The sequence below is a fragment of the Capra hircus genome, chromosome 23 (assembly GCF_001704415.2).
Source record: "Capra hircus breed San Clemente chromosome 23, ASM170441v1, whole genome shotgun sequence".
In the NCBI taxonomy this organism is placed as follows: Eukaryota; Metazoa; Chordata; class Mammalia; order Artiodactyla; family Bovidae; genus Capra; species Capra hircus.
The window spans coordinates 9,645,119-9,671,901 of NC_030830.1; the positions used below are offsets into that span (position 1 = coordinate 9,645,119).

The 26,783-nt window shown below is 42.4% G+C and overlaps 1 protein-coding gene across 9 annotated transcripts in view; it reads right to left on the minus strand.

Annotated features, from left to right (window-relative positions):
• ATXN1 (ataxin 1) overlaps positions 1 to 26,783 on the minus strand; it is a 421,786-nt gene that overhangs the window by 120,946 nt on the left and 274,057 nt on the right. For all 9 annotated transcript variants that reach the window (XM_018038742.1, XM_018038750.1, XM_018038743.1 and 6 more), the window contains one exon: positions 21,262 to 21,390. The gene's annotated coding sequence lies outside the window, so the exon portion shown is untranslated. The remainder of the gene's footprint in view (positions 1 to 21,261; positions 21,391 to 26,783) is intronic.

Consider the following 26,783-nt stretch of genomic DNA (forward strand, 5'->3'; position numbering starts at 1 on the left):
ACTGTATTGGTCCAACTATCTGACATTATGGAAAAGGCAACTAGGATGACCGTGAAAAGGGTTTGGGGGTTGGGAGGGAGTCATAAATAGATGGAGAATGGGGAGTTTTTAGGGTGGTGAAACATTCCGTGTGATACTGTACTGGTGGATACATGTCATTATGCTATTTTGTTGTTTTAGTCGCTAAGTCATGTCCAACTCTTTGCGACTCCATGGACTACAGCCCACCAGGCCCACCAGGCATGGGATTCTCTAGGCAAGAATACCAGAGTGGGTTGCCATGCCTTCCTCCAGGGGAATCTTCCTGATCTAGGGGTTGAGCCCCCATTTCCGGCATTGGCTGGTAGATTCTTTACCACTGAGCCACCGGTGAAGCCCACATCATTTTACATTTGTCAAAACCCATAGACTGTATCAGAACTATGGAAAAATCCAAATAACTTTTATGGCCAAGCCAATACAACAGAAAGAATGAACTCAACTGTAAATCTTGGACTTCAGTTACAACCAGTATATCATTATTGGTTAATAACAGAGGCCACTGGCTTGGGGCAGGAGCGAGGCAGGGAATGTGGGAACACTCTGTACTTTCCCATCCACTTTCTGTAAACCTAAAACTGCTTGAAAAAAAAAAAAAGTCTGTTAATTAAAAAAACAAAACTGGTTTGAGGTTCTTCCTTCCAGATGACTTTCCAGATTTGACTGGAGCCCTATGGAAGGCACCAGAGAAGACGCCATCAAGATGACTCCTGTCCAGGTTTTGAAATCCCAGCAGGGACTGGTTTGCGGGTCAAGAACTGGGAGGACATGGTGTTTCTGATGGAGGTGATGGCACAGGCAAGGCTTAGCGGTAGACTCTAGGAAGAGTGGCCAACGGAGCATTGCAATGGACCACAAGACAGAGGCCACAAGCTGACGAGGAGCTGCAGATCAGGCTGGAGGTGCTGGACTTTGCCTAGAGATTCAAAATGGGGTCTGAAAGGTGAGTGAGCTCACTCCAGACAACTGGAAAGGGACGTGATGGAGTCAAAAAGAAGTGTCTCTGCTTGATTCAGGCCAAAGGAGAGACCCAAGAGAAAAGGAACCCCACTGCAGGTGAGGTAATGAGTCATCAGTCTTGAGGGAAAGTCAACAGAAGATACTGGGAATCTAAGGGAAAGTAAAATTCCCAAGAAAACACATGCTGAGTGTGTCGAGGAGGCCAAGATGGAAGAGCAATATTCTCAGAAGTCTTGATTCAGAGAACTCAAGAGCATAGCTCTCTGTCAAATAGGGGTCCTAGATCTTGTCTTCACTCGGGTTTTTCATCTGACCATAGTCAAGAGCAGAGCAAGAGGCATGGGATGGATCCTAGCAGAAAAGAGAAAAGACAGAGGAACAAAAAGGGCACATACAATTGGTGAAGTCAGAGAATCTTCACTCTTACATCCGTGCACCAGAAAGCTCAGAAGCCATCAACATTTTAAAGACCTATATTTATCAACAAGGAAAGATGTTCCCAACAGACAGCAGAGTGAGAAAAGAAGGTTCAGAAAAGTCTATCAACTACAATTCCGTTTTTGTAAAACCGCCTGTTTATTTGTACACATACCCATAGAAAAGATTCTGGAAGAAAACATTCAAATGCCAACATCTACAGGTGATAACCTGAAGGAAATCAACCATGAATATTCATTGGAAGGACTGATGCTGAAGCTGAAGTTTCAATACTTGGGCCACCTGATGCGAAGAGCTGACTTACTAGAAAAGACCCTGATGCCGAGAAAGACAGGGAAGCCTGGCGTGCTGCAGTTCATGGGGTCACAAAGAGTTGGACACGACTGCGCGGCTGAATGACAACAACATGGCAGGTTTTTTATGTTGCTACTCTAGTTTAACTCCTCTTCAAGGTATTGCAGAGATTACTTGTAAGAGACAATTGTTTCAAAGCAAAGAGGTAACACTCCATCTCATAATTCAAGTTTCCAATAACGTTCTCCTTGTTAAGGGCAGAATAGCTAGTGCCTTACACAAAAGCCACGCTAGCTTCATAGCACCGTAGTGCAGCCTCTCATGACATAAATTACTTCAACAGCCCTGTTCTGATGTCTAAGGAAAAAAAAAAAAATGGAAATTCCAAAGAACTAAAGTTACAAAAGTAATGGCAAGAGCGGCAAGAGCAGCAAGAACAGCAGCAGAGGGAATTGTCTGAGGAGGAAAGGAGACAGACCCCCCCTGACACATTCTCAGCACTTGTTTCCTTGACTCTGGAGGAGGCTTCTTGATTAGTCTATTCAAAAAACTGTTATTGTAAAATAAAAATTCCTGGCTAAAAATAACATTAAAATGCACAAGATATGCAGAAACACCCCACGATGCAAATTATTTATGAAGATAATGTAGCAACACGACCAGGAATTAGCATGACTGAGTTGTTTTACAGCTGAGCTGGGTTCCCCATCCACAAACCAAGGGACGCACGAGCCAATCACCAGCGTCGGATTCACTGTTTGTTCTTATCCTTCAAAGCTGCTTTTACATACAGAGGAGGGAGTGGTGGTGGTGGTGGTCCTTAGGGTGGGGAGGAATCCTTTTAAAACACGGGTACTCCAGCAACAGTGTTTCTAAAGACTTAATCATCTTTGCTAAACTAACAATTTCATCTTGAAATCTGTTAGAGGAAATACCTTTAACCAAAAGCCATCTGTTTCAAATTCTTCCTTTCTATGGGCATAAATTCACTATAGCTATTTACTGTAGTTCAGTATTTAGGCATATTGCTATTATCTTTTCTGCAACTTTCATTTTGACTGCATTAAAGTAGGAATATGAGAGCGCCAGAAGGGGATATGTCTTAAAAACAGTTGACTTTAAACTTTATTACCTGCTAACAACTCTGTCCAAATGTTTAACAGAGGAAAAAGCCAAACTATGATCTAAAAAGACTAAAAGATAGTCTGAAGATTTCACTTATTCCTGTTTTTTTCTGTTCCTTATAAAATGAATCCTATGAATCCTATAAATATGTTCTTGGTAAAGATATCCAATTTGTTTCAATCTAGTGACCAAAGAATCTTTAACTCTGTTTACCTACCAAATAGGGAACTGTACCAATAGTCACAATTTCATCTTGAAATCTGTTACAGGAAACACCTTTAACCTTTAATGTCACTGTTAGAATAACATGACAACAATATAAACCCAAATGATAATCTATTAGCTTTGATAGTAACGTCGCTGAGAACTAACAGATGCTGAGGCTAGAGCCTAAAGTCATAATTTCGTTTAGGACAGATTCATTTACAAGGTAATAACCATCATCTGATCAAGGGGGACATACCTTAAGGGAGTGCATGTTATCCCTGGGCTGTGAGTTGCTAGTATACAGTGACTGCTGCTGCTAAGTCACTTCAGTTGTGTCCAACTCTGTGCGACCCCATAGACGGCAGCCCACCAGGCTCCCCCGTCCCTGGGATTCTCCAGGCAAGAACACTGGAGTGGGTTGCCATTTCCTTCTCCGATGCATGAAAGTGAAAGTGAAGTCGCTCAGTCTTGTCCGACTCTTCATGACCCCATGGACTGCAGCCCACTGGGCTCCTCCATCCATGGGATTTTCCAGGCAAGAGTCCTGGAGTGGGGTGCCATTGCCTTCTCCAAAGTATACAGTGAGGTATACAGTTATTAGTTAACACAGAGCATACTAACCCAAGGACTAGAACCCTGGCCCCCATTCTAAGGAGATTACTATTAACAGTGGGCTAAGTGAATGCATGCATTTATAAAATGTCCATGCTTGATGTTGCTTGGAGATAGGGACACAGTCTCCTTGTCTGTCTTAATTTTGAATAGAAGAATGTAAACCTACTGGGATAGATGCTGCTTTTGAACAGAAGCACAAGAAACTGGGGAGATTTGTGATAGAAAACTGAGAGGTTGAATGACTCCTCTGGTTCAAGGTTCGGCACCAAAAAGGGTAAAAGGCAGATCTGAAGGTTTCTAAAATCTTCCAAAACTGTATGGTGGATAGAGTTGATCTTCAGCCACCCAAAACTAGAAAGGCAGAATTTTAAGATTCACTTGAAGACATAGAGTGGGTACTCAATAAAGGCCTGGTGAATAAATGGATGAATCTTTATGCAGAGGTGTCTGTGGACAACATTTGCTAGGGCCTGAAAAACCAACATAAATTGTACAAGGATCTTGTCCTTAAGAAGCTTCTATCAAGAGAAGCAAAATAATATCAATGAGTAATTTTAAAACAGTGTGATACTTGTATAAGAAAGCAAGACTATAATTGAGGTAATAAGGCAAGGCAATAAATATATTTATTGGGCTTCCCAGGTGGTGCCAGTGGTAAAGAACCTGCCTGCTGGAGAAGGCAATGACACCCCACTCCAGTACTCTTGCCTGGAAAATCCCATGGATGGAGGAGCCTGGTGGGCTACAGTCCATGGGGTCACTAAGAATCGACACGACTGAGCAACTTCACTTTCACTTTTCACTTTAATGCACTGGAGAAGGAAATGGCAACCCACTCCAGTGTTCTTGCCTGGAGAATCTCAGGGACGGGGGACCCTGGTGGGCTGCCGTCTATGGGGTTGCACAGCGTTGGACACGACTGAAGCAACTTAGCAGCAGCAGCAGCCAATGCAGGGGAAATAAGAGTCACAGGTTTGATCCCTGGGTTGGGAAGATCCCCTGGAGAAGGGCAATGGCAACGCATTTCAGTGTTCTTGCCTGGGAAATCCCATGGACAGAGAAGCCTGACAGGCTACCATCCATGAGTTCACAAAGAGTGGGACACAACTGAAGGGACTTAGCAAGCACACACGATAGGGAACCAACAGTTAAGAACTAGGGAGAGGGACAGATAAGGCTTCTAAGATAAGATCTGATTAATTCACACCAAGTGCTAAAAATCTTATCTGTAGCTTCTATCCCGGGGTTATTTGCATTTTTAAGTAAAACAAGTAGAAGGCTTTGCTCAATTCTCGAGGAACAAATACATGAATGTGTTAGTTGTGCAGTTGTGTCTGACTCCTTGCAACCCCATGGACTGTAGGCCACCAGGCTCCTCAGTTCATGGGATTCTCCAGCAAGAAGACTGGAGTGGGTTGCCATTCCCGTCTCCAGAGGAGCTTCCTCACCCAGTGATCGAACCCAAGTCTCCGGCATTGCAAGCAGATTCTTTATTATATGAGGCACCAGTGTTGAACTGCTATTAATGGCATTTTAGGTATCAGGTGAGATTTAGCAGAGAAGATACTTCAGGTAACACTGCTGGGCATCTTTTTCTATCCAGTGAAAAAGAGTCATCGAGGGTAGGTGCACGGCTTCTTCAAGCAACTATATCCAGCAAGCACATAAAAGAAAGGTAGTGAAGTGTCCTGAACAGATATTTGCACACCCATGTTCAGAGCAGCATTATGCAAAATAGCCAAGAGGTTGAAAGCAACCAAAGGGTCCATCAATGGATGAATAATTTTAATATATATTCAGTAGACTATATATATTCTATATGTTCAGTAGAATGTTATCCATCCTTAAAAAGGAAAGAGGTTCTGACACATGCCCCCAACATAGATGAACCTTGAGGGCATTATGCAAGATGAAGTAAATTAGTCGTAAAAAGACATGCACTGTAGGATTCCACTTGTGTGAGGTACAGAGAAGACAGAAGGCAGAATGGTGCTTGCCAGCGGCTAGGAGAAGGGAGAATGCAGTTAGTGTTTGATGGTAAAGAGTTTCCATTTTCAAGGTGAAAAGCATTCTGGGATGGTGGTGATGGTTTCACGACAATGCTAATGTACTTAATACCACTGCACTATACATTTAAAAATGGTTAAGACGATACGCATGGCCAGGTCCCTTCACTGTTCACCTGCAATTATCACAACATTAGTCAGGTATACCCCAAAATAAAACATTTAAAAAATTTTTTTTAATGTACATAACAACCAAAAATCCAAAAACGGTTAAGATGGTAAATTGTGTTGTGTGTATTTTACTCACAATTTTTAAAAACTGAGAACAAAAGAAAGTTGGTGAAGCATACCATAGCTTTGAAATTTATATGCAAAGTTCTTAAGAGTATTATAAAGATTGCTGTCAGTTATTATACATGGAAATTTATAGCACAGAAGACAAGAATGGATAGCATGTATTGACTAGATGGGCAGGTGCTTGCTTCCTATTATGTTTGAAAAAATGACACCTAAAGGATCCTCCACAATCAGCTGAAATTCCACCATTGAAAAATCTCAATCCTGAATCCCTGAGCTTTTGTAAAGTGTGACTATTCTGGCTGAGGTCCCTATCAGCTTAATATGTTGTTACCAGACTGTTTCTCCCCAGCTCAGTCAAGGTGCATGAACTGATTGGAGGCATCTGGGAGAGAGAAAGATGAGGTCCAACACAGAGGAGGGAGTCCAGACAGTGAAAGCCAAGGGTCCGCAGGAACCGCTGAAATCCAGTGGTGTTACTTGGAAATTCTCCCCACGCCACCTATGATCTTTTGACACAGGTGTTCACGGACACCTAGCTCTGCTTTCTCATCCTGTCTCTCTCCCTTCTGTCTGAAAAGGCTCCCAGCAATGCAAAACGTCCCAAGGCAGAACCTGGATGGAGTTTTATCCAAAGATCAAATGTGGCTTCTGCTGAACAATTTTCAACTCTGGCCCCATATTTCATCATGGAAACTAATTTGGAGTCTTCAATTTTGTGAACTGAAGTACGGCCAGCAAATCTAAGATTGAGATGAAATAAGTAAATACATAGGCTTCAGAGCTCTGCATTTCTGAGTCGGCTGCAACGAAGAGGTTAGGTGCAACAAATCCAGATTTGTGAACAGTGTAAGAGATAAGAGACCGGATCAGAAGGGCTTTAACCTTATGCCCGTTATCCTAGAATCTGGGCCCAGAAAGTTAGCTGTATGAAGGCTGCCATGCTCTCTGGAGTCATCCCGCCCCTCTGTAGCTGGTCTGCCTTCAGTAGAGCATACCAGGGGAATAGGTGTCTATGTATGTTTGTGTTTGAGAGAGGGAGAGACAGAGAGAGAGAATCTACTGTGATTACCTAAAATGGAGAGAAGCAACCATATTCTGAACGGGATAGCCTGTCTCCCATTGTAAGACACTCAGAATACTTATCAGGCATTCCAGTCTCCACACCCGCTTAGCTGACAGTGACTACCTCTGGATATTCATCAAGGAGCTTCAAAGAAAGTTCCACCTGTTCAGACTTCAGCAATATTATTAAAACTTCTCAAAAAATGTATAACAGGAGGTGGTTTTGATCAGCGTTCATTTTAATTGTGTACCCATGTCCCTGGTGGATTCCTAGCCTTGTTACATTGCTTAAGGTACTGGAGAAAGCACAGGTGGGTGAGGAAATAAGCTGACAAAACCTGTGAAATAACACACAGGTGGCAGCAAACACACTGCCATCTTCACCCCGCTTTCAAAATAAGATTCTATTTTCCTCCTTCATACGCTGCACATGCTCGGACAGACTGAATAGGTATCTGTAAAGAGATGTATATTATTTTGATTAATATTTTATGACAAACCTCCCAGAAGGTCCTGCTTGTACTGAAAGAATATAGGAGTTGGACCTTCCTTGATCCACGCGGCTGGGCTCCCTCCCTCACCTGGCATCGTTCTAGGCTCTGTGACGTCACCAGGCTGAGCACAGTAATCATATCTTCCTCTCAGGATCAGATACAATCAGTCAGTGTTTGTCCAGTGATCCTCCAGTAAAGCAAGTAAGTAGACTCGAGAATTCCCCAGTGGGACTTTCCTGGTGGTCCAGTGGCTAAGACTCCACACTCCCAATGCAGGGGGCCTGGGTTCAGTGCCTAGTCAGTGGATCCCACAGGGTGCAGCTAAGAGTCCGCATGCCACAGCAAAGATCCGGCACAGCCAGATAAATAGATTTTATATATATTTATATATTACATGTAGAGAATTCCCCAACACACCACATTTTCATTTCTATTTCACAGAACAGTGAAGCTCACCCCGTTGGGACATTTTAAATTCTGAGGTTCCCTTCCTTTACATAATCGTTTGAGACATTCTGCTAAAAACGTTTAAAATGCTAGCTGTTTCTCAGGAGCAAACAAATGCCTCTATTGCCTCTGACCCTGCATCAGAGTTTCTGAAACCCTCTCCTGTTTGAAAATGTGTCCCATTCAAGTAGCAGTGCCTGGAGATCAGGCCTGCCAAGAACAAGGGCAAAGTCTCCAGTCCCAAAGGGGCAAAGCTGTCCCCTCAATTGACTTTGGTGGTTACCCAACACTTGTATCAGTGAGCACAAAATAAAGAGCTAATACCATTAAGGATCCTCACCAGAGGTTGGTTTTGAAACTCTCTAAGTGGAGAAAATACAGGACTCTGAGCTTCAACAGCGGCCTGCCTGCTCCCGGAGGACTGGGCTCTGGGCTTTCAGTCCTCCTTGTCTCGTCCTCCTCTCTCCCCTTGATTTTCACTCGCTGTCAGTGTGACGGTCAGGGAAGGTGTCCCTCAAGGGCAAAGAGTAGAACTCAGAGGCCCCCCCGACTGCAGCCTGCACCACCCTGTCCACGCTCTTCTGTACTTCCCCCCTTTTTCTTTTAACTGGAAAATTAAAAAGAAAACATGGCAAATTATTATCTGCTTAATACACATTTAGGTGTCCCTGCCTCTTTTTTTTTTTTTTTCAATCTATAAAAGATAGCACTTTCCACATCGGAGCTATAACCTCCAGGCCTGAACAGGATCATGCCAACTCCTGCCCAATATGACACAGTTTCGGTGACAACAAACTGGGTCCCAAACAGCCTGGTGAAAACCACAAGTTCTCGGTCTCGGTGACTTGAATTTAGTGAAATGAAACAGTCACTTCTATTTTAGTATTTTTAAAGAGTGACACTGAATAGCATAGTTAAAAGGTCAGTTCTTGAAATTAATGAGTGAGCCCTGGTCCCATCCAAGGATAGAGAAGGATTTTTTAGGGGGTCCGAGAGCCCCTGGAACATACTGCCTATTTTGAGGTAACAGGGAAACCAGTTGGCAAGAAGAGTCTTCAGCTGGAGTGACACTGTAACATTACCTACCAGGCAAAGACACATTTTTAAAATGAGTCTTTCAATCAACCCATCAGTAACCCATCAGAAGCCGGGCAGGATCCCATCAGGAAGAGATGCGATGAACACTGCCCGCATGGTCCAACCCCCTTCACAGGTTCCGGGCCCTCCCGGCAGACTTCACCGAGACACTGCCCATCACCTGAGCCTCTGAGCTTCCTGACCTGCCAGGAGGCTCTGCATCCTCTTTTCTGGTCTCTGTTTAGACAGCATATGTCAACTTGGAAGCACCTCTCAGCTGCAGCATTTCTGTCTTCTCCAGCAATCCCTGGGACGTCTAGGTTGGGATTAGAAAGTTTGGAAACTTCCCCAAACTGTCTAGGCTGACAAATGCTTTTAGGCATTTGCCATCACCCATGTTTTTACATATGGAATTGATTATGTCCACATCCTAGCACAAATCTTTCAAGGACTCCTCTCCTGTCTTTAAGATAGATTTCAAACTCCTCCGCAGAGCTTCCTGAAAAGCAGCTCTTGGTGATCTGGCCCGTCCCTTGCCACTTCTCCCCTGCTTTGCTCTAGACATTCTGGACTCTGTACACTTTTCCAAGATGGCACATTCTCTCCCATCTCTGAGCTTGGCACACGGCGTCCCCCATGCAATCAACCAAAGTTAATGCCCATGCTTCCCCTATCCCTTGAATCTGAACTTATTAGATGACTTGCTTTGGCCACAGGGAGATTAGCAAAGATTTTCCAAGGAGAGGTTTAAAAGCACTTGCATGCTGGACTTTGTCCTCTCTCGCTGCTCTCTGAGACCACAATATGAAAGCTCAGATGAGCTGCCTGGAGGATGAGTGACCATGTGAAGCAGGGACAAGCTGTCCCAGTGGATGGTCCTGCCCCTCAACCAGCCTTACAACAGCTGGACATAAGAGGGAGGTCATCATGGACCAACCAGTCCTAGTCAAGCTACCCAGCCTAGATGGAATAGCCCGGCTGGCTCACAATACATGTTTGATGTCTCAAGTCATTAAACGTTGGGGTGGCTAGTTACATATGTATGCCAAATGATATACCCACTTTGTTTCCGAGTTAACATCTGTCAGTTCGTCAGGTCTAGGGGTGAAGACTTCTGAGCCCAGAAGATGCCACATTGGTCTGCATCCATAGCATCCTCTGGGTGCCACTAAAAGATAGGAATCGCTTATCTTCTCACCTCTCTTTCCAGTGACTGGAAGCTTTTTTAGCTGTTACGGAAGCTTTCCTTAGTGCACACACCAGGTAAATATTTGCTGGAAGAAGATACAGGAATGTATACCTCCATCTTCTGACTTATTCTGTCTTTAATGTCAAAGAATTAGCCCAGGTGATTTTCACCTATCTCCACCTAGACACGGTGGCTACATCAAAATACTGTAGTTTTTCTTTCTCAGAGTTCCCCTCATATCAATAGCTTTTGGGAATCTCCCTACTCTTTTTAGAGACAAGACTAGTGTCTCTTCCAAACTCACTGTGTCTTTCAGTTTGACTAATGCTAAAAAATTTACCTAAAATACCAAGGCCCCTTAGACTATGCACATGGATAATTCTGACAAACGCTACCACCTTCACCATCATAATTACTCTACTATACATTGTCAAAGAAGCAGAAGACTTTGACAAGACATAACCGACTTCACTGGCAATGCAAAGACACTGACAGTTAATGACAGTTCCCATTACAGAGGAAACATCTCCACAACCAAGAGGCTAGCAAGTTTCAGTGGTTCACCTGTTCTGTTCACCTGTTTGTTTCAGCAACACCTCACGATACATTTTGTTCTGTGCAATTTATTATTGTAACAGCATTATAGCTGCCATGGTTACTAGGGAGCAATCTCTGGGCTAATATTTAGCACACATCATCTCATTCAGTTCTCTCAACAATTCTGCGGCATAGGTATGACCAGCCCTATTTCACAGATGAGGTAAGTAAGACTCAGAGAAGTTGAGCAGTTTCCTCGGGGACACACACAGCTATTGGGCAGCAGATCTAGGATTTGAATCCAGGTATGCGTCCCTGTAGCTCAGATGGCAACGAATCTGCCTGCAATGCAGGAGACCTGGGTTCGATCTATGGGTCAGGAAGATCCCCTGGAGAAGGGAATGGCAACCCACTTCAGTATTCAAGCCTGGAGAACTCCATGGACAGAGGAGCCTGGCACGGTACAGTCCACGGGATCACAAAGAGTCAGAACTGAGTGACTAACACTATACTTTTGAGTCCAAAAGTCCTTAGTTGGATGAATACCTTTAAATCTGATGCTGTCCAGTGGAATAAAGAACTACCTTCCTTTGGAAGAAATGGGAATAGGAGCACAGAGAAAGAAAGTGGCTTGTCCTGGGTCTCACAGGGGTGGAAGGGAAAGACCCAGGTGTCCATCCTCAGTCTGATGCTTCTGCACCAAGCCCCGGGCATCCCCATCTTCTCCTTGAGTTATTAATATTTAGATTCACACCTAGCTCTGTGACTTACAACAAATTCAAGAGGGAGAGATAACCCAGTCTTTCTGTACTAGGTGTGCTTCCAATTACTGTATATCTAGATAGGTTGTGAAAAAAAAAAAAAAGTAGCATAAAGCTCATGAGTCCTAATTGGGCTCTCATCTGCTTCTCCAGATTTCTTTTAAAAAAGCAACCAACCTAGAGAAGGATTTTAATCTTCCAACTTTAATGTGATTCACAGTCTGTATCTATTATTCATATCAATATGAGAGAGCTGATTTCATTGCCTGTGTACCATGAAGAATGATGACTATTTAGCATCAGATATTGAATTAAGAGTTACACAATGATACTTTTTAAAAAAAAAATCAACCTTGTTTCTCCACTGTATCAAAATGCACCTAAGAGGTATTTATCGTTTGAGAAACATACAATGTCTTCGAGAATTAAACCCTTTCAACAACTTAAAATAATGACCTGGTTGAGCACACCACATGCTTGTTAAACAAAACTGATTTATTCAAGAAACATCTTGGAAACATAGGATTTTCTGAAAGTACAATCAACTCCCATGGAGTTTCTTTTTTCCTCCAAATAGTATTTCTGTTAATTTCAGTTCCACATCTTCAACATTTATCCTTATTCTAGCTATGAAAGGGGGCATTTATATATGTTGAATATAAATGTGCTGGGCTTCCCAGATGGTAAAGAATCTGCCTGCTAATGCAGCAGACCCAGGTTCGATCCCTGGTCGAGGAAGATTCCTTGGAGAAGGAAATGGCAATCCACACAAATCTTCTTGCCTGGAAAATCCCATGGACAGAGGAGCCTGGAGGGCTATACCCCATGGGGTTGCAAAGAGCTGGATGAAACTAAGCATGCAAACAGCAAACAGTAAAATGTGCTAGAAATATCTGGTTACACCCTAACTGGCTTCCCCATCCTGAAGACACAGGTACGTGCTATTATCTCAGCAAATACTAAGTACTAATAATATTTTATGTCATTTGTGGGTTTCAGCTGTTTTGGGGATATCTCTCTCACCAGATTCCCTTGCTCCTCAGCACCCAAATTCTGCAGGTAGACCCACCTTTGCTGTGTGTGTGTGTGTGTGTGTGTGTGTGTGTGTGTATGAGAGAGAGAGAGAGAGAGTTGACTGCCCAATTTTAGACTCAATCAAGGCAAGGCCAACTAAGTGAGGGACTTTAAGATAGAAAGCTTCTGTGTTCTTTTGGATCCAAATCAGGAGGGAGGGGCAAGTCATTTAGTGCCAATTCAACTTGACATCAAGGGAGGAGGAGAGGAATTACAGAGAAGAGGACAAGGGGTGCTCCTTTGCAATGCTGCAAATACAGATAATTACTGGAGCCCAGTCAGAGAGCTCTAGTTACACTCAACTGTTTTTAGGCCAGACCTGTCAACAGGACAAGGAGTCAAGATCCACTGTGGTGTTTCCCTTCAACCCTCCTCTCTTGACCTCTGACTCTGCCCAAACATCTACCCATGTCCCCAACTCTGAACACCAGTGCTGATGAACAACAGGAATGTTAACCCGATTCACAAGAAAAACAGATACCATCAAACATCCTGAGATCACCTAGCACCCTGCTCTGGCAGTCCCCACACTCTGCCTAGATCAGCCGCTAATCAGTTTGTTATTCTCCACGGGATGCTATCTGGACGAGAAAGACCATGTGGTTCACAGTCCCAAGTGACACTCCCATGATACGGACATCTTCTTCCTGGAGGCCAGCCCAGATGGAGGAAATCCTCTTTGAGCAAGGTGACTGCCAACTCCCTTCCAACCCTCTGGAGGCCACCCTCGTCCACTGCCATTCCTCTGCTGGCCTTTACGGATGCGCCAGCCAGCAGTTGCCAGGACAACTGGCGTCATCGCTGGGGCTCAGAAATAGATCGCCAGCAGAGCTGGGGACCTGGACTGCAAACTCCAATGACAGCAACAAGATACCAATTGGCAGCTAATCTGCTCCACTAAAGGAGTGATGGACTAACATAACCCAGCAAAGAGCTCTCACGTTGACGTACTACCCTTAATCTACACACGTGCTTGATGCGGTGGTGACAGAGAAAGGGCCAAAGCCTCACTGAAGATAGAGGCTGAATGACTGTTCGGAATTATGTGAGCTGGTAGATTCACAGGAACCAAATGACACTTGTATATTTAATTTATTAGTCTCCTGAAAGTGGGGCGAGGGAGAAAGGTTGCTCACAGCGGAAGGAGGAGAGCCAGAAACAGGTAGAACAACGGAAGTTGCCAAAGAAAGGGAAAGGAAGTCTGTTTGTACAAGCAATAGCTGTCCCCGTTCTGAACAATAGCATCCTAACCTCTTCCCTCCCTTTTCTTGGAGAACAAAGAGGAAAAGACAAAGGACACTGGGAAAGAAGAGCTTGCCAGGTCAGAAGAAGGGGACGACCTTTGGGTCCAGTTCTCTTTGTTCTGCAAGGTAAGTCTTACGATGCTTAGAATGGGCAGCAACTCATAGGAGGCCCAGGCATTAAGACTGCCTATCAAAGTCTTGGATGTTAGCCCTGGAGGAATTACAATTTTTCAGTTGTATGCAAGCTGCAAAGGCTACGGGGGGAAAAAGAAAAATGAAGAGCCACCTAATACAAAATTTTTAGAAAATAATTTTAGCAAGAGCATTTTCATTTCCAAATATGCAAAACATCGACGTCCCGATGTGAGGATGGCTTATGTCCAGAATGAAAGATGTAGCGCAGCACCTACCCGGGCAGGGGTCTCAAGCAGTGAATTCTGCTGGCACTATGGACAGGTCCTAATGCTAGACACTTGTGGCCAGAAGGACATAAGACGTGTGATAAAGGTATTGTGTGATAAGATGTGCGAGTTAGAGGTGGAATAAGATGCTGAAGAGTCCAAAGAGCATGACTAGAACTTAACTGAGTTTTGGCAATAAAAAGATTCTGAAGGAGGTCGCCATTTGTATCCCATTAAGGTTTCTACTTTGGGGGAGTCTACTTAAGGAAGTAGTTTCAGAACAGAAGCACAAATAGAAAACTGGGGACTTCCCTGGTGGTCCATTGGCTAAGACTCTGCGCTCCCAATGCAGGGGGCTCAGGTTGAACCTGCACTGAACCCCTGGTCGGGGAACTAGATCCCACATGCTGCAACTAAAGATCATGCTGGATGCAACTAAGACCCAGCAAAGCCAAATAAATATCTTAAAAAATAGAAGAACTGACACTGAGACACTAACATCCTCCAACACAGATGTCAAACAGCTAATTTTACTATCTCACCTTAAAAGCAGCTTATACCTGTTGCAAAAGGCTTTTTTTTAAAAATTATATAATATTCTTATTCAGGGGTCTGCAAAAGGTTAACAACATGCTCAGGACACAGAGAAGATGGATTCATTCTTTCACTCTACAAGTCCACCTACATAGCTAAGCACTGGAAATTTAATATGAAATGTTGAGGGAGGGAGGGATAAATGATTTTCTTTAAAAAAAAAATGATTGTTTCACAAAAGTTAAAAATGTGGGAAATTAAAAGAGTGAAATTATTCATTTGTCTTTATACATCTGTCCCCAGAATTGATATGTTTGCTGGTAAGAACCATTAGATTTTGTTTTGGCTTTATGACAAAACGATGTCATTTAGTCCCTATCTGTGCCTCACTCTTTCCTCTAAGAAAACAAAAGAGAAACAACAGTCTTTTAGGGGAAGAATGAAAATACTACTATGATATGATATACTTGGAGAGAAAGACATCCATCGGTCATATTTATACATGACCATCATATTCATACATAGTTATAACAAAGGTGGTAGAGCTGATCGGTCTCCATGTTACCAAGTAGGAGACAGATTTGATCTCTGTCTGGAAGAATTTGCAGTGGCTTAAGATTCCCCGTCCTGGGCATCACCCCCATCCAGTCATCCTCGCCCTGCCTTCGGTGTACACAGATTCTTCCACAGTGAGCGCTTCAAAGGCACTCCACTTGAGAAATAACAGTTTTAGTCCTGGGTGTGGTTTCAGCCTGAAGTTCAGTTGAAAACACTACATTTTACACAGGTTGGGGAGATACCGCTTCTTTAAGTGACCCAAATTCTTGTTTCAGCTATTGCTTATAAATACATAAAATGACCCCGAAGAGGAATGGGTCCCACGTGCCCTAAGCCCCCACTCCACGTCTGGATCAGCGGTCACAGCACATCAGTCCTCACGGAGAGATGCTTCTGAGGTCTCACCTGCCCAGGTGAAGCAGCAGTTAACAAAAAGACCTGTGTTATCTTCTCTCGCTCTGTCACCTTCTCAAAACACACACACATATGGGGTTGAAATCCAACCCCCGTTTCAAGGCTGAATTCAGATGCTCAGCTGTCTGTGAATCCTTCCTTCTCTGAAAACCCAAGTCTCAGGAATCGTACTCACACCCGCTTTGGAACACAGACTCTGTGCTGACCAGCACTGACCAGCGCAGTGGGAGGGAAAATCCCAGAGGGCAGTGAATACAGATGACTCACCCCTGCCTCCCTCACAGGCCTGAGCACACCAGTCTTTTCATAAATAGGATCCAGTCAGTGAATTCGAAACAGTAAATAGAACATAAAACCTTTTTACTTCAGCACTACGCTGTTAGAAAGCGGTCTGACTAGGCTGTGGACACGTTCCTGTACAGGACAAAACACTGCAGAAGATACATGAACGTTTTTGCTGCCGAAACAGCTGAGGCAAGTAGGCCGAGCAGGTGGGGAAGAGGATGTCGAGGAAAACAGGTGTGCCTGGGATGGGCTGCCCTCGGCCGAGCAACTCAGGAAGTAGGGCTGACATCAATTCTCAGTGCTCAGCAGCTCATGCAGAGCCCCCAACACCACCACCCGCTGCAAGGCAGCAACGGGCACGCATGGGTGAGGCCATCTAGAAGAAGCAACTGGAGGAGGTTTGGGAAAGGGAAAGAAATGGGTGGCAGAGAAAACTCTAGAAGACTTGAGGCTGCATAAAGAACACCCAGAGTGCTTGCATGAAATATGAGAGCCTCTTTGCCTTTATAACATGCAGGTCAACTGGTAGGGTCATTATAAGCAAAGAATTTTTAAAAATGAGAGTTTCCCCTCATTTATCTAATAGTAAAATCTCTTCCCTTGTGATCCCTTTTATCGACTTCAGTTTTTTTTTCTATGATAAGGCACTAGAGATCATAAAAAAAATTGGTATCACAGATGGCAAATCTAAAAGGTACAAATTGACAGACACATAGGGAAATTCCCAAATCGCTCTGATTAGAGTGTGTATGTGTAATTCTCTCACTCTGGAGACTAGAAATTCAGTTCCCATTTTTCAAAGCTTATAAAGACAGCATAATGCTGTCTAAATAGGCACAGAGGTGTTTATTTTAGTCTTTCCATTTCTTCCCAGGAATAATGTAACTCCTGCACCCTGAAAAGGGGGTTGATAAACAAAAACTTCAAGAAACCTTGATACCTGCTATCCTCAAAAGCCACAGAAGACAGTGCCTCCCTAAGAAAGTGATTGTTGGTTTCTCCCTTCCCACCAGAGAGACATTCGATGGACTCAATTTGTACCAGTTCACTATTCTTTCATTCCAAAGTATGCATCTCTCAAAAGGAAAGAAAATGAAAATGACGCTACTCAGTAAATGGTGAGTTTCTAGGCAGACCGGCCACGCCAAGTCCGTCTCTCACTTTGGAAATCAAGGAAAACATGAAAGGTGATAAACTAATGGGATTATAAAACACAACACCCCACCTTTCACAGAATGCCAGGGCAGGCTGCTCACAAACAACCCATAAAGCAAACCACTCAAATGGAAGAGGAGAGGAAACACACAAATATTGGGCAGAATCTAAGTATCAGAAAATCCCCAAACACTATTGATAGTTCCCTGAAGCCTTTTTAAAAACAAACAGCTTCCTTTCCCACACTGACTTATATACATTGTAAACATCTGACGGCGGCTTCTAAGGAAAAGACAGCGAGCTAGTTTTTGCATGTCACCCTCTGCCTGACCAAACTACTATCAGATTGAAGCCATTAGCGTAAGAACCGTTTTGGGTTCTTTTCTGAATGGCTTAGGAGCACACAGGAGAAACCCAGGCAAAGGCTCACTCTGTCCTTAGTTGCTCAACAAATATTGACCAGCTGCATTTAGGCGTTATGGATTCACCAGGAAAATAATAAGAACAACATCCCTGTTTTCATGGATCTTACAGTCTAGTTGAGGAGATGGTGCAATTAACAAATGCAGGTATAAAATGTAAGGTGCTTAAAAGAAAAAAAAAAAAGTAGGCTAGAGAAGCAGTCCCCAAGCTTGGTGGCATCAGGGACCAGTTCGTGGAAAAAAATTTTTCCACAGACCGAGGAGGGGATGGGAGATGGTCTGGGGACGATTCAAGCACATTGCATTTACTGTGCAGCTGCTGCTAAGTCACTTCAGTCGTGTCCGACTCTGTGCGACCCCACAGACGGCAGCCCACCAGGCTGCTCTGTCCCTGGGATTCTCTAGGCAAGAACACTGGAGTGGGTTGCCATTTCCTTCTCCAATATTTACTGTGCACTTTATTCATATTATTATTACCTCAGCTCCACCTCAGATTATCAGGCATTAGATCCTGGAGTTTGGGGACCCCTGGGCTAGAGGACACAGAGGGACAGGGTGCTGCTTTATATAGGTTGGGGAAGGCTGCTTAAAGAGGCAGCTGGAGAAGATTTACTCAAGAAAGCAGAGCAGCTCAGAAGAGAATTAGATCATGGCCTCCTGGCTTATATACTAAGTAATATTCGAGAACAGAGGTGGATTATTTTTCAAAACTTAAATTTCAAAAGTGGCTCATATTTAATTTTCAAAAAGACCAATGAGTATGGATCCTAAATTTAAATGACTAAAACTGCATTCTTAGAAAAAGTACTCAAGTGAACACCTTTTGACTGTCCCATGGTCCCTGGGAGGGTCCTCTGCAAAGGGTAGTGTCGTGGTGACACACACAACAACTCTTTTTTTGTTTTTTTAACCACAAGACTGTGCTCACTGTTTTAAATGCTCTTGGATCAATAAACTGAAGTTGTGCCAGACCACTGACTCTTAGAGGCCAAACAGGGGAAAGTGACCATCTAGCCCGCCTCATCCAAAGCTGATATTCGAAGCAATGTTAGAGTCTTTAGAAGAATCATCAGAGCTCATTACACTCAACCTTTTCATATTACTCAAGATAAAATGGGTCGTCAAGGCTGTAGGGTTAATTGCAGCACCACGGGTAAAATCCAGGTCTTCCAATTCCTAGGTCAGTTTTCTTGCCTCTTCTCTCTGTACAAGATACCACACCTTAGAGCCAGTTTGAGACACTTTGAGGAGCAAAGTCCATCCGCAAGAGCCACAGTGACATTTGACAGGTGGATGATGGGGACAAACAGAGAATGACAAAGGTCGTGAGTCTGGAACAACAAGCTGCTAAGGATCGACACCACTGATTGCAGTGGCTGCCATGATTATTACTAACACGTTCATCTCCCCTCCACCATACTCCATCTACATGCAAGCTCACGTCCTTTGAAAAATCTCCTGCCTTCTCTATTATAATGGCATGGCCTTGGGACACCAGGATACCAAAATAAGGACAAAATATTAACTCAGTGCTGTAAAAATAGAGCAAGACTGCAAAGGGTTACTGACTTCAAAATTTACTAAGAAAACTGGGACTTCCCCCACCTCCCCAAGCGAATGCAATTTGGAAGAAAAAGTCCTTTGGAGTTCAAAAGAATTTAGAATTTTCTTCCTCTCGCTCAACCCATTCCATTTACAGAAGGATTTTTAAATGACTTTAAGTTGTGGCATCTTAAGGTTTACACTCTAGAATGTCTTTGAAAACCTCACTTAATGTTTGAGGTCTGACAGGGTATCACATGAGCAGTTCAAAGCAACGGTTTAAAACAAAAACACACACCATCAGATTCGAAACAAAAGCTATCTTGATTATAGTTACTGCACTGTTCTTTTAAATGTAATCTGAAACCTACAGCACTTTTCCCTAAGATACTTATTTCCTAGGTTAAAAGACGCTTAAAAAAACATCGTCAGACATGCATTCTGTTGGCTACCTGATTGGGAAATACTTTCTAGAAAAACATACAGCTATAGTAGCACCCAGATCTAACAGGGCCCCCCAAATTATTCCTTAATACTGACAGAAGCTTTTAGAATAAGTTTTTTTTTAAAATAAGATTCTGCTGCTTGTGGGGACCCCAAACTAAGATGGAGACTCATCAGTAAACAAGCAGCATAGAGCAACACAGACTTACAAACCAACACTTCGCAGGGGTCGGTGACTTGCCCAAGGTTGCAAACTTACTTGACCTTGACCTTAGGACCAGGAATAGAATTGAGGTCAATAATTCTAGGAGCCCTATACTTTCCACCAGAACCAATGTGATCATACGTACAAAATGAGAATCCATGAAAACACCAGCATCCCCCATCACCCACTTACCCTGAAGCACTGGGAGTCCTTGAGTTCAATAAGCTTATTTTAATATGACTATTTAACCCTCGGGAAATATGGATAAACATTCATATTTAATACAAATTTTTAGAAAACCAAGAAGTAAAATTTCACTGGAAATTTTTCTTTTCAACAGTAAATGCTTTTTCTCCCAGATACATGCCCTCATATCGCTGCTCCTTGCTCTCTCAAAATTGTTTATGCAACTGGAAGAAAAAGGTAATAAATGCCTGGAAAACTTTCCTGACCAAATTATTAAGAAACTGAAAACTTAATGCATAGTTATTTATATATATACACACACATACATATGTGTATATATATATTTATATTTAATACACACAAATATATAAAGATGTGTGTGCATAAATATATATGATAGATATTTCCACACACACAAAAAACCTAGTCAAAGATGGCTCTTCATGTTCCAAAATTTGAAGGTAATATGTTCATAGGCCAGCCTGGATTTCCTGTAGTTTTATTCTTTCCTGGACAAAACTCGAAGCATTTTTTTCTTATAACACGGTCTAGCAATGAGGTAAAATCTCCAGAAAGCAGCAGAGCTGAGCAAACCCTTAAGTTTTGTGGTGAACTAAAGCTTCTGGAAGCCCACAGTGTGCTCTCTTCAATTACTGGATCCTATACCTCCTCATGAAAGGAGACCAGCAGCTGAATGCAGAAACCACTCATCTCAAAATCCCAACCCAGTAGCCTGACAAAACCCAATAAATCAGCCAATTTTAAGCAAGAGAAGCACCCTGAAGAGCTGACTGTACTAGCTTGCATACCTCAGATTTTTGAACGCCTGAAACATTTCCTTCCAATCAAAAACTCCATGTAAAGAAAATAATGACAGAGTGTGATTCCCTGGTTGGGAATCCTTAGCCTGAAAGGTTTTACCCTATACCCACTAACCTAAAAGAACTGCAGAGCCGGGTTTAAAGAGGCTGCTATAAACTTGGCTCTACGCTGAAATAATCACTGTCTTCCACCCTTTTATTCCAGGAGAGAATGAGCAGTGCCCAATAGAAGCTGAGAAAGTCAAGTTCACAGCAAATAACAACAGAACCTCTCCTCTAAAAAAATAAAAAGGAAAAAGAAGAAATTAATTGGAGGATCACCTAGAGCTAATGCTAACATGTCTTCAGCACCCTGGCTCAAGCATCCAGTGATTCACAAACCGTTGCAAGGCAAGCCAGTGCAGATTCAACTCTTGTTAACTTACAACATTCACTGTGTGCAGTTCACAGGTAGCCCCAGCTTGTACTTCACCATGGAGACTTCCCACAAGAAGCTGGAGTGCTCCTGGGCCTAGGTGTGTTCTTTCTTCCTTTCACAGAGAAGGGAGAAGTATCTAGCGTGGGAACAGAAGAAAAAATAAAAAGCTGAATACTCCGTCAAATCCCTTGTTATCGCAACAAATGAAGATCAATTAGACTGATGGGTAATTCACCAAAGACCATTTTCCAGTACACTTTGCTTAAAAAGGAAATGCGATATTTTTGCTCTTGCCCCAGGAGACGGCATGGTGCAGCCAAGCGTTTCCCCCACCCCCACCCCAAAGTTGAAGCCAATTCTGGGAGACTTCAGATGCAATCCCAGCTGAGATGCAAACTTGCAACATGGCCTCAAAATAAGCCACCCGAGGTGACGCTCTTGCAAAAAGGCGGGTGCCCGGACTATGACCTTTTGCCATTTTCATACCTCACCAAGTTGTTGGGAAGATCAATAAGAACGTTTTGGCAAGGCACTCCAAGTTCCCAAGAAGAAAGGCGCCCCGTAAACACAAAGGATTATTCGCTGTCAGAAGGCTGTAGCTTAGCTCTGAGCCAGAATATAAAAGTCAGCTTTGGCAAGGCACCCACAATCAACCATCGCTTGTGCACCCAAGCATCCAAATCTTTCTTCTTCCACCTAGCGGTCAAGGGGTTCACAGAGCAGGAAACAGAGCTGGAATCTCAGGGAGAAAGAAAGTAAAGCCTTGGAACAGGAAGGGAAGAGGAGCCCAAAACTAATAAGGAAGGCATGTGCCAGGGACATGATTATTTGGTCCACACCATCCAGCTCCCTCGCACTGCTGGTCTGCAGTGTTTAGTGTGCTGATGTTTGCAGGGCTGTGAAAGTTTCCACTTGGCCGTCTGCCATTTCCACCCACCAGGGATAACATGAGAGAAGTGGTGTGTGGAGTTCTGCTGACCACTGCCAAGGACAGACCCTCTAGTCATCTGTTGCAATCCAAGGAAGCCTGTCCACGTGACAGGCAATACCCAGTATCTGCTGAGTCAGAGATCTCCGTTGTGTTCTTGTACACTGGTTTTTGGAACTCAAGCAAAGGTCTTTTCATTTCAGGTGAAATTCCTCTTAGTAGATTGGACCTAGGCTGGTCTTTGGAGAAAGATCAAGCCGTGACCTTTGGAGTGGGAGCACTGACTCCAAGACCCTAGACAACCAGAGAACTAACCCTAGGGGGTATCAAATAGTGAGAACTCACACAAAGGAAACCACCTGAATACAAGACTGGGCATTACCCAACCACAGCAGCACCCTGTGCAGGACACCTCATCTCAACAACAAGCAAAACAAAAATACAAACCCAATCATCAGCAGATAGGATCACTATCTCACTCAGCCTTGCCACTGTCACTTTTCACTTTCATGCACTGGTGAAGGAAATGGCAACCCACTCCAGTGTTCTTGCCTGGAGAACCCCAGGGACGGGGGAGCCTGGTGGGCTGCCGTCTATGGGGTCGCACAGAGTAGGACACGACTGAAGAGACTTAGCAGCAGCAGCAGCAGCCTTGCCCATCAGAGGAAAAACAAACAAACAAAAACTCGGCACAAATTTCACCCTATACGAAGCTTACACAGACCAATGGATCAACCTTAAGAGGCCAGAAACCAAAAGGAAGAAAGAATTCAACCTTGAAGCCTGGGAAAAGGAGACCTCAAACACAATAAGTTAAAAAAACAAAAATGAAAAGGCAGGAACAAACCAGAAACACAGAAGTCCAAATAAATGAAGAGGAAATAGGCAAACTACCTGAAAAAGAATTCAGAATAATGAGAGTAAAGATGATCAAAAAACCTTGAAAACAAAATGGAGAAAATGCAAGAATCAATTAACAAAGACTTAGAAGAATTATAGAATAAACATACAGAGACAAACAACACAATTACTGAAATTAAAGATACTCTGGAAGGAATCAATAGCAGAATATCTGAAGCAGAAGAACGAATCAGTGAGCTGGAAGATAAAATGGTGAAAATAATATTTGAAGAGCAGAATAAAGTAAAAAAGAATGAAAAGAACCGAAGATAGACTCAGAGACCTCTGGGACAATATCAAATGCACCAATATTCGAATTATAGGGGTCCCAGAAGAAGAGAAAAACAAAGAGTTTGAGAAAATTTTTGAAGAGATTATAGTTGAAAATTTCCCCAACACGGAAAAGGAAATAGTTAATCAAATCCAAGAGGCACACAGTCCCATACAGCATAAACCCAAGGAGAAACACGCCAAGACACATACTAATCAAACTAACAAAGACTAAACACAAAGAATATTAAAAGCAGCAAGGGAGAAGCAACAAGTAACATACAAGGGAAATCCCATACGCTTAACAGCTGATCTTTCAACAGAAACTCTGCAGGCCAGAAGGGAATGGCAGGATACATTTAAAGTATTGAAAGGGAAAAATCTACAACCAAGATTATAGTACCCAGCAATAATCTCATTCAAACTTGATGGAGAAATAAAAAGCTTTTCAGACAAGCAAAAGTTAAGAGAATTCAGTCAGTACCACCAAACCAACTTTATAACAAATGTTAAAGGGACTTATATAGTCAAGAAATACAAGAGAAGCAAAAAGATCTACAAAATCAACCCCAAACAATTTAAAAAATGGCAGTAGGAACATATATATCAATAATTACTTTAAATGTAAATGGATTAAACGCTCCAAACAAAAGACACAGCCTGGCTGAATGGATACAAAAACAAGACCCATATATAGGCTGTCTAAAAGAAACCCACTTCAGACCTAAAGACACATATAGACTGAAAGTGAAAGGATGGAAAAATATATTCCATGCAAATGGGAAGCAAAAGAAAGCTGAAGTAGCAATCTTCATATCAGACAAAATAGACCTTAAAATAAAGATGACAAGAGGTAAGGAAGGACACTACATAATGACCAAGGGATCAATCCAAAAGGAAGACATAACAGTTGCAAATATCTATGCACCCAACATAGGAGCACCTCAATACAGAAGACAAACACTAGCAGACATAAAAGGAGAAATTGACAGTAGAACAGTAAGAGTAGGAGATTTTAACCCCCCACTCACACCAGTGGACAGGTCATCAAAACAGAAAATTAGTAAGGAAACACATCTTAAATGATATATTATATGAGATGGCTCTCATTGATATCTTCAGGACATTCCATCCAAATGCAGAAGAAAACACCTTCTTCTCAAGTGCACATGGAACATTCTCCAGGATAGACCACATCTAGGGTCACAAATCAAACCTCAGTAAATTTAAGGAAATTGAAATTGTATCAAGCATCTTCTCTGACCACAATGCTATGAGACTAGCTACCAATTATAAGAAAAAAAATGTGAGAAACACAAACACATGGAGATTAAACAACACATTTCTAAATAACCAACAGGTTACTGAAGAAATCAAAAGGGAAATCAAAAAATTTCTAGAAACAAATGACAATGAAAACATGCCAACTCACAACCTATGGGATGCAGCAAAAGCAGTCCTAAGAGTTTATAGCAATAAAATCCTACCTCAAGAAACAAGAAAAACATCGAACAGACAGTCTAACTTTATACCTAAAACAACTAGAAAAAGAAAAAGACCCCCAAATTAGTAGAAGGAATGGAGAAGGCATTGGCACCCACCACAGTACTCTTGCCTGGAAAATCCCATGGACGGAGGAGCCTGGTGGGCCACAGTCCATGGGGTCGCTAAGAGTCAGACACGACTGAGCGACTTCACTTTCATGCATTGGAGAAGGAAATGGCAACCCACTCCAGTGTTCTTGCCTGGAGAATCCCAGGGACGGGGGAGCCTGGTGGGCTGCCGTCTCTGGGGTCGCACAGAGTTGACACGACTGAAGCGACTTAGCAGCAGTAGCAGCAGCAGTAGAAGGAAAGAAATCATAAAGATCTGAGTAGAAATAAATGAAAAGCAAATGAAAGAAACAATAGAAAAGATGAATAAAACTAAAAAATGGTTCTTTGAGAAGACAAACAAAATTGACAAGCCTTTAGCCAGACTCATCAAGAAAAAAAGAGAAGAATCAAATCAACAAAACTAGAAATGAAAAAGGAGAGGTTACAAGAGACAATGCAGAAATACAAAGGATTATAAGAGACTATTATGAACGACTATATGGCAATAAAATGGGTAACCTGGAAGAAATGGACAGATTCTTAGAAAAGTTCAATCTTCCCAGACTGAACCAGGAAGAAATAGAAATTATGACTCCAATTACAAACACTGAAATTGAAGCTGTGATCAAAAGTCTCCCCCCAAAAAAGTCCAGGACCAGATGGCTTCACATAAGAATTCTATCAAACATTTAGAGAAGAACTAACGCCTATCCTTCTAAAACTCTTTCCAAAAATTGCAGAGGAAGGAACACTTCCAAACTCATTCTACAAGGCCACCATCACTCTGATACCAAAACCAAAGACAACACACAAAAAGAAAACTACAGGCCAATATCACTGATGAACATAGATGCAAAAATCCTCAACGAAATTTTAGCAAACAATTCAGCAACACATTCAAAAATCTCATACACCATGATCAAGTTGGGTTTATTCCAGGAATGCAAGGATTCTTCAATATATGCAAACCAGTCAAAGGGATACACCATATTAAGAAACTGAAAGATAAAAACCATATGATCATCTCAATAGATGCAGAAAAAGCCTTTGGCAAAATTTAGCACCCAATTACAATAAAATCTCTTTAAAAAAATGGGCATAGAAGGAACCTACCTCATATGTAGTAAAGGCCACATATGATAAGCCTACAGCAAACATTATTCTCAGTGGTGAAAAACTGAAAGCATTCCCCCTAAGATCAGGAACAAGAAAGGTGTCCACTTTCACCACTATTATTCAATGTTGTTCTGGAAGTCCTAGCTACAGCAATCAGAGAAGAAAAAGAAATAAAAGCAATCCAGATCAGAAAAGAAGAAGTAAAGCTCTCACTGTTTGTAGATGACATGATACCGTACATAGAAAACTCAAAAGATAGAATCAGAAAATTAATAGAGCTAATCAGTGAATTTGGCAAAGTTGCAGGATACAAAACTAATACACAGAAATCACTTACATTTCTAATACTAACAATGAAAAATCAGAAAGAGAAATTAAGGAATAAATCCCATTCACCATTGCAAAAAAAAGAATTAAGTATCTAGGAATAAAATTACCTAAAGAGACTAAAGACCTGTACACAGAAAATTTTAAGACACTAGTGAAAGAAATCAATGACAACATAAAACAGATGGAGAGATATTCCATGTTCCTGGGTAGGAAGAATCAATATTGTGAAAATGACTATACTACCAAATGCTATCTACAGATTCAATGCAACCTCTATCAAATTACCAATGACGTTTTTCACAGAACTACAACAAAAAATTTCACAATTCGTATGGAAACACAGAAGACCCTGAGTAGCCAAAGCAGTCTTGAGAAAGAAGAATGGAGCTG